Source organism: Tenrec ecaudatus, chromosome 2 (assembly GCF_050624435.1).
Source record: "Tenrec ecaudatus isolate mTenEca1 chromosome 2, mTenEca1.hap1, whole genome shotgun sequence".
Taxonomy (NCBI): domain Eukaryota; kingdom Metazoa; phylum Chordata; class Mammalia; order Afrosoricida; family Tenrecidae; genus Tenrec; species Tenrec ecaudatus.
In genome coordinates, this window is record NC_134531.1 from 282,105,117 (window position 1) to 282,111,673 (window position 6,557).

Here is a 6,557-nt window from a genome sequence, read left to right on the forward strand (position 1 = left end):
ACCAACATCACTACATTTTGATCACTAAATTTGGCAAGAACAGTAACAAAAATCCAATCATATATTTCTATAAAGCAAGCCTCTCTGTATCTGATTTCTCTATATAATTTGAACATTTAGATAGTAATTTTTGAACCTATCAAATAATTCTGAATAAATTGATTTCAAATGTAGCTTAAAGATAATTTATAATAATAATTTAGAATTTATCCTTAAAATTTAGGGTATCCTTAGATTAAATTATAATGAATTTATAGTAACATATTGGTTAATTAGATTGAGATCAAAGGTGGAAATTAGTATTTTAAGAAACATTAAATAGGCTTCTGATTATTTTTAAATATCTCTTCCTTCACAACTCTTAAAAACATTTATGAACATGATAACACAATTCAACTTTGTATTTAATGGAAAAAGAGTAGAGATAGTATAATTTTAATCAAGGAGAAGATGAAGCCCCTGCTCTGAAAATTCTGTCTAATAAAATAAAGTGCAAAACCAGGAACAAAAGGCAAAGCTCTTGGGATAGGAATCATGATTAATATTTTTGTATATTTTACTTTACTCTGAAGAAAAACTTAACTTAAAATCATGAGAAGTAACATGAGTCTAGGAAAATGAATGAATACACAATATTTTTATAAACACTATTATTTTATAAACCAGCAATGATATGCTAGATGATATAAAATGGAATAATTCTATTCACAATAGCAAACAAATTTTTGACTTTGTCTGGAAATGAGCGCAACAAAAAAAACAACAAGCAACACAAGCACACAACATGGGATAAGGCATGTTTCTAGATAAGAGCCAGAAAGAACTTGACAAAAGGGAAAAATCTCAGGGGAAAAAAAGAAGGACTTCTACCACAAGCATGAGTTGTAGGCATCCTTCTCCCTTGCCAGTCCAGTTCAAAAGAAGGCAAAGGTGAGACAAGGCCCAGTTCCAGTGGAAGAGAAGGGAAGTACAAAGAAAGGCTCATGGTTACTACCACTCCTGGGTGCATTGGCCTCTATTAGTCTACTTCTTTGGGGACCTTTTGTTTTTATTATCTTTGCCCATTTTGTCCCTTCCAGGTAAGAAGCTACACAACTATAAATGATTGACTGGCTGACACGCTAGTCTACTTCTGAATTGGACTGCTAGCAGGTTCCCTGAAGGTGTATTCCCCTCAACCCCTTGCTTAGATAGTACTAAAAGTGATGTCATTCCAAGCAGCTCAATGCCCCTCTCCAGAAAACCATTGCAGAAGGATGAACTTCACCCCTCATCTTACAAAAGAATTTGGATGGTATCGTTTTGGACAAGAGATGTAAGCCAGACAAAAGTAGGCAAAGGAGAGAAGGATTGACATTTTGAAGGTATTCTAAAACGAGAGATCAAGAACAGGGAGATGGTGGGGGGGGGGGGAGGAATGGGACGTTCAGGTTCCCCAAATAGTTAAATTGGCCCTTGGCTTTGAAGCCCATTGACAGGGACACAGCATGGACTCTGGGGTGCAGAGGTATGCTTACAGGAAAGGAGAGGTATGCTACAGAAAGTCAGCCAATGCCAGAAGACCCACCAGAAAGTCTACTATTGGTTGGAGAAAGATAATCTCGGGTTCTCATTCTGTAGGGCTCCGAGATTAGCTAGGGCTCTTAAGCATTTCACACCAAAAAACCTCCTTCATAAACTCATTGGTTCTGCTCACATATCTCTCTGACTCTTGTCTGAAATGGTCTCTTGTCTGAGTGTTGTTGTTTTTTTCCTTGCAACTAGGAAAAGAATCAAGAGAGGTGAGGGGACAGCCCCAATCCCAATGACTATGTGGATACCTGCCCCTCCCCCAAGAATTTATTTCACAGGACTGCATTGAATCTGTAGCTCTGGGAGAGGGACATATCTGATTAGAGCACACAGGAGCAGATGAAGGGGGAGGAAGAGAGAGTGTAGCACATCCTGACCCACCAGGCCTTGAGAAGGATTTTCCTGATTAGAGCAGCCAGTCCACAGAGAGGACCACATGGCTGCCCCACTATGAGACATAACATTCCTCACTGACCCAAAGCCCTACAGGGGACAACACTAGAGACATAGTGTGGGAATTGTGCCCGATCTGACCCCACCACACCAAGGCAAAACACTGAGGGGGTGCAACAGAATAACAAGGGATCGGATCGGCGTGGTCCCCAGGGAATGCTGACGTTAGATTTGGGGGCCATGGGTGGTTCCCCAACAGACTGGACTGGAAAACACTCCTAAAAGCCAACAAAAACAGTCCTTCCACTAACTACAAGCTTTTGTTTCTTGTTTTTTTTTTTGTTTTGTTTTGTTTGTCATTGGTTTGTTGTTTTGTTGTATATTGTTGCTTGGTCTTGCTCTGTCTTGTTTTTGTGTATGTTATTTTCTTCGCAGGTCTGTCTAAATAAGATAGCCTAGATAAACAATGTGGAGGAGAAAACAATGGGACCAAGAGTTCTGGGGGGACATGGGGGAAGGGGAGATGGGCAAAAGACAGTGGTGTTAACAAACCCAGGGACAAGGGAACAGCAAGTGATCCAAATCAGTGGTATGGTGGGAGTAGGAGGCCTGGTAAGGCATGATCAAAGGTAATATAATCAAGAGGAATTACTGAAACCCAAATGAAGATTGAGCATGATAGTGGGACAAGAGGAAAGTCAAAGGAAATAGAGGAAAGAGCTAGGAGACAAAGGGCATGTACAGAGGTCTAAATAAATGCATCTACATATACAAATATATTTATATATGAGGATGAGGAAATAGATCTATGTGCATATATTTATAGGTTTAGTATCAAGGTAGCAGAAGGACATTGGGCCTCCACTCAAGTACTCGCTCAATGCAAGAATACTTTGTTCTATTAAATTGGCATTCTATGATGCTCACCTTCCTGACACAACAGCTGAAGACAAAGCAGGTGAATAGGTAAATGTGGTGAAGAAAGCTGATGATGACCAGCTATCAAAAGATATAGCATCTAGGGTCTTAAAGGCTTGAAGGCAAACAAGTGACCATCTAGCTCAGAAGCAACAAATCCCACATGGAAGAAGCACACTAGCCTGTGTGATCATGAGGTGTCAAAGGGATCAGTTATCAGGCATCAAAGAACAAAAAAATCATATCCTTGTGTGCTCATATCCATGAACGATCGCTGAAGACCAAATGGATGCATAAGCAAATGCGGCGAAGAAAGCTGATGGCACCCTGCTGTCAAAAGATATAGCGTCTGGGGTCTTAAAGACTTGCAGGTAAACAAGCGGCCATCTAGCTCAGAAGCAACAAAGCCCACATGGAAGAAACACACCAGCCTGTGTGATCACAAGGTGTCAAAGTGATCATAGACAAGGCATCATCAGAACAAAAAAAATCCTATCATAGTGAATGAGGGTGTTTGTGTGTGTGGAGTGGAGATCCAAAGTCCCTTTGTAGGCCACTGGACATCCCCTTACAGAAGGGTCTCACGGAGGAGACTAGCCAGTCAGGGTGCAGTGTAGCAAAGATGGAACATATAACTTTCCTCTAGTTCCTAAATGCTTCCTATCCCTTTCCCCCGACTATCATGATCCCAGTTCTATCTTACAAATCTGGTTAGACTAGTGATGTACACTGGTACAGATAGTAACTGGAAACACAGGGAATCCAGGGCAGATGATTCCTTCAGGATCAGTGTTGTGAGTGGCGATACTGGGAGGGTGAAACGAGAGTGGTTTGGAAAGGGGGGACCGATTACAAGGATCTACATGTGACCTCCTCCCTGGGGGATGGACAACAGAAAAATGGGTGAAAGGAGACCTCGGACAAGGCAAGATATAACAAAATAGTAATTTATAAATTATCAAGGGTTGATGAGGGAGAGGGGAGTGGGGAGGGAGGGGAAAAATCAGGAGCTGATGCCAGGGGCTTAGGTGGAAAGCAAATGTTTTGAGAATAATGTGGGTAATGAATTTACAAATGTGCTTTACACAATTGATGTGTGTATGGATTGTGATAATAATTGTGTGAGCCCCTAATAAAATGATTTAAAAAAAAGAAAGCAGAAGTTCTTAGGAAAACATAAAAGCTTTTGGCACCCAAACTGCTACGGCATCATTTTCTATAGGGAAGATGGGACCATTTTTAAGGAAATGCAATAAAGTTAGTTTAAATAAATAGTTACTTCCTAATTCTAATAAAGGAAAAAAAAAGTATCAAGAGAGTTGAGGTTTGAAACTTTGAGTAGCCTCGTGGTAACCAAAGTCTATATTTTAAAACCTAAAGCCTTTTCCAATTAATGCATTGTTTTAAAGCAGTCTTGTTTGTTTGTTTTGGTGTGTTTATGCATGATCCCTCATGCACAAACTTGACAAAATAATTCTAAGCTTTATCTGAAAAATAAACTGTTAAGAAAGTAGCTGAGAAATTTTTGAAAAATAGAAGGTAGGTGTATTGGACAGGGTTCTCTAGAGAGAAAAACCAGATTGCTAGTAATTATATATAAATATATTTATAAAGATAGATATATAATTCCAGAAATAAACCATTAAATAATATACAGATAGATAATACAAGAAATTAACAGTTAAATTATAAAGCAGTGAGACACTAGCCGTCCTTCAAGTTTTGAGAGCTGCCAGTTGCCAGTCCCCTTCTGTAGAGAGAGCTGGGCTATATATACCCAAGCAGCAAACAGCAAGGCAGGTCCCCAAGTGTCATCAACTGTCAGTCCCCAGCTCCAGAGATGAACATTCCAATCATGTGGGCTTAAAGGGACCTCAACTTACAGCCACACAGTCCACAGGCTAGGCATCCCACAGGTAGTGTACCCCTTTAAACTGAGGCACAGAACAACCAAGGCAAGGCTCACCGAGCCATTTATCCCTCTGCCCTTCAGTTAATCCTACTTGTGTTTATTGGCCAGGCTGGCACAATAAACTATAGCAGTAGGTTCCCGTACTGTACATGAAAATTCACTGTAAGAAAAGCAAATTTTGATCATCAGATATAACTATCTACTGACCAAGTAATAAAAAAGAACTTGTAAGATTAGAATAAACTTTAAATATTTAAGTATTTTGCCAGGTAGCTGTTTTTTAGAGATGAATGAATGCTTCTCGTGCTGCACAGTTTGTTGAAATGTTTCTGTCAATGTCTGGAACCTTTTTCCTACCAGTACTTTCAGTGAAGCTTGCATTTGTTTCTTCACTACCATTGGTTCTTCATTAGAGGCTAGCTCTTCAACTGGTTGCATATCAATTAATACTTGGACTTGATATCAGACAGAGCCAGTCCTTGGAGAAAGACATGCTTTGTAAAACAGAGTGTCAGGGAAGAGAACACCTTCAATGAGGTGGGTTGTCACAGCGGCTGCAACAATGGGTTGAAACTTAACAACAATGGGGAGATGGTGCAGTTTGGACCATGTCTTGTTTTGTACATATGGTTGCGGTGAGTATGGGTGAGTGGAGAATTCTTGTTTTAACTTTTTTTTAAGAGAAAACTTATGTTTTCTCATTTACTTTAAAGTATGGTTCAAATTTACATAACAAACTAAATATAAAAAAACAGAACCAAACAGAAGAAGAAAATATAGGTGAATATTTAGCAAATATTTACATGAAATATTTACATGAAACACATTTGTCTAAAAATAACAATCATGGAAAGGACACAAAGATTTGTTTTAATCATGTAACAGAATATTTTATTATACCATTTTCCCATCAGCACAGTAAAATAACACATGGAGGATTATACTGGCCATTTCCACTGATTGGCAGGGGGCTCTTCCACTAAAGGCTCCCATGGTTTCCACTGGATCATTTTCCTTGCCAGACTTAGTTCCTTTTCCACCTGTAAAATCACTTCCTCAATTTGTCCACCCTGAAGTTGGGCTTCTAATCTTTTAACATCAGATTCCATTTTAACCATATTTAGCTTCTCATTTGTAATCTCTTCTGTATACTTTCCATAGGCCGCATTTTTAGGATTTGTTCAAGAACATCAAGGATCTTTGTGTATAATATTCTTAGTCTCTTGGGGTCTCACATACTGCCAATCCCACCAGGCCAGTGGTCTTCTTCAGCAGCCCCGCCATGACAGTGCCCGACACAAAGATTTATTACAGAGTTCTCCAACAAACAGGAAAAATATATACTTTCTTCTCTAACATACTTGGCTCATAGTCTAAACTGGACCACATCCTAGGCCATAAGGCAGGCCTTAATAAATTAAATCACATGGAAATCATTCAAACCATCTTCTCGAGATACAGTGTCATAAAACTGCAAATCAACAGGAGAAAGAATAAAAACATAAAGACAAACACATGGAGACTCAACAGCACACTACTTAAAATCGAAAAATACTCGGATGAATTTTGGTATCAAGACAAAAATATAAAGGAATGCTAATGTTTCTGTGTGTGCAAAACTGTTGGAAATGCAACTTAAAGTGAAATATAAGGATGGAAAATATTCTACAATTATTGCAGTGCTTTTTTCTTTCTTTGCAAAGAAATCTAAAACCTAAACAATGAAATAGAAAAGTCTCTAGAAAAAGTATCAAGAGATACA

The 6,557-nt window shown here is 38.9% G+C and overlaps 1 pseudogene; it reads right to left on the reverse strand.

The window, feature by feature from the left end:
* Nucleotides 1-5,733: 5,733 nt before the first annotated feature.
* LOC142441495 (NADH dehydrogenase [ubiquinone] 1 alpha subcomplex subunit 5 pseudogene) lies at nucleotides 5,734-6,079 on the reverse strand (annotated as a pseudogene).
* Between the last annotated feature and the right edge of the window lie 478 nt (nucleotides 6,080-6,557).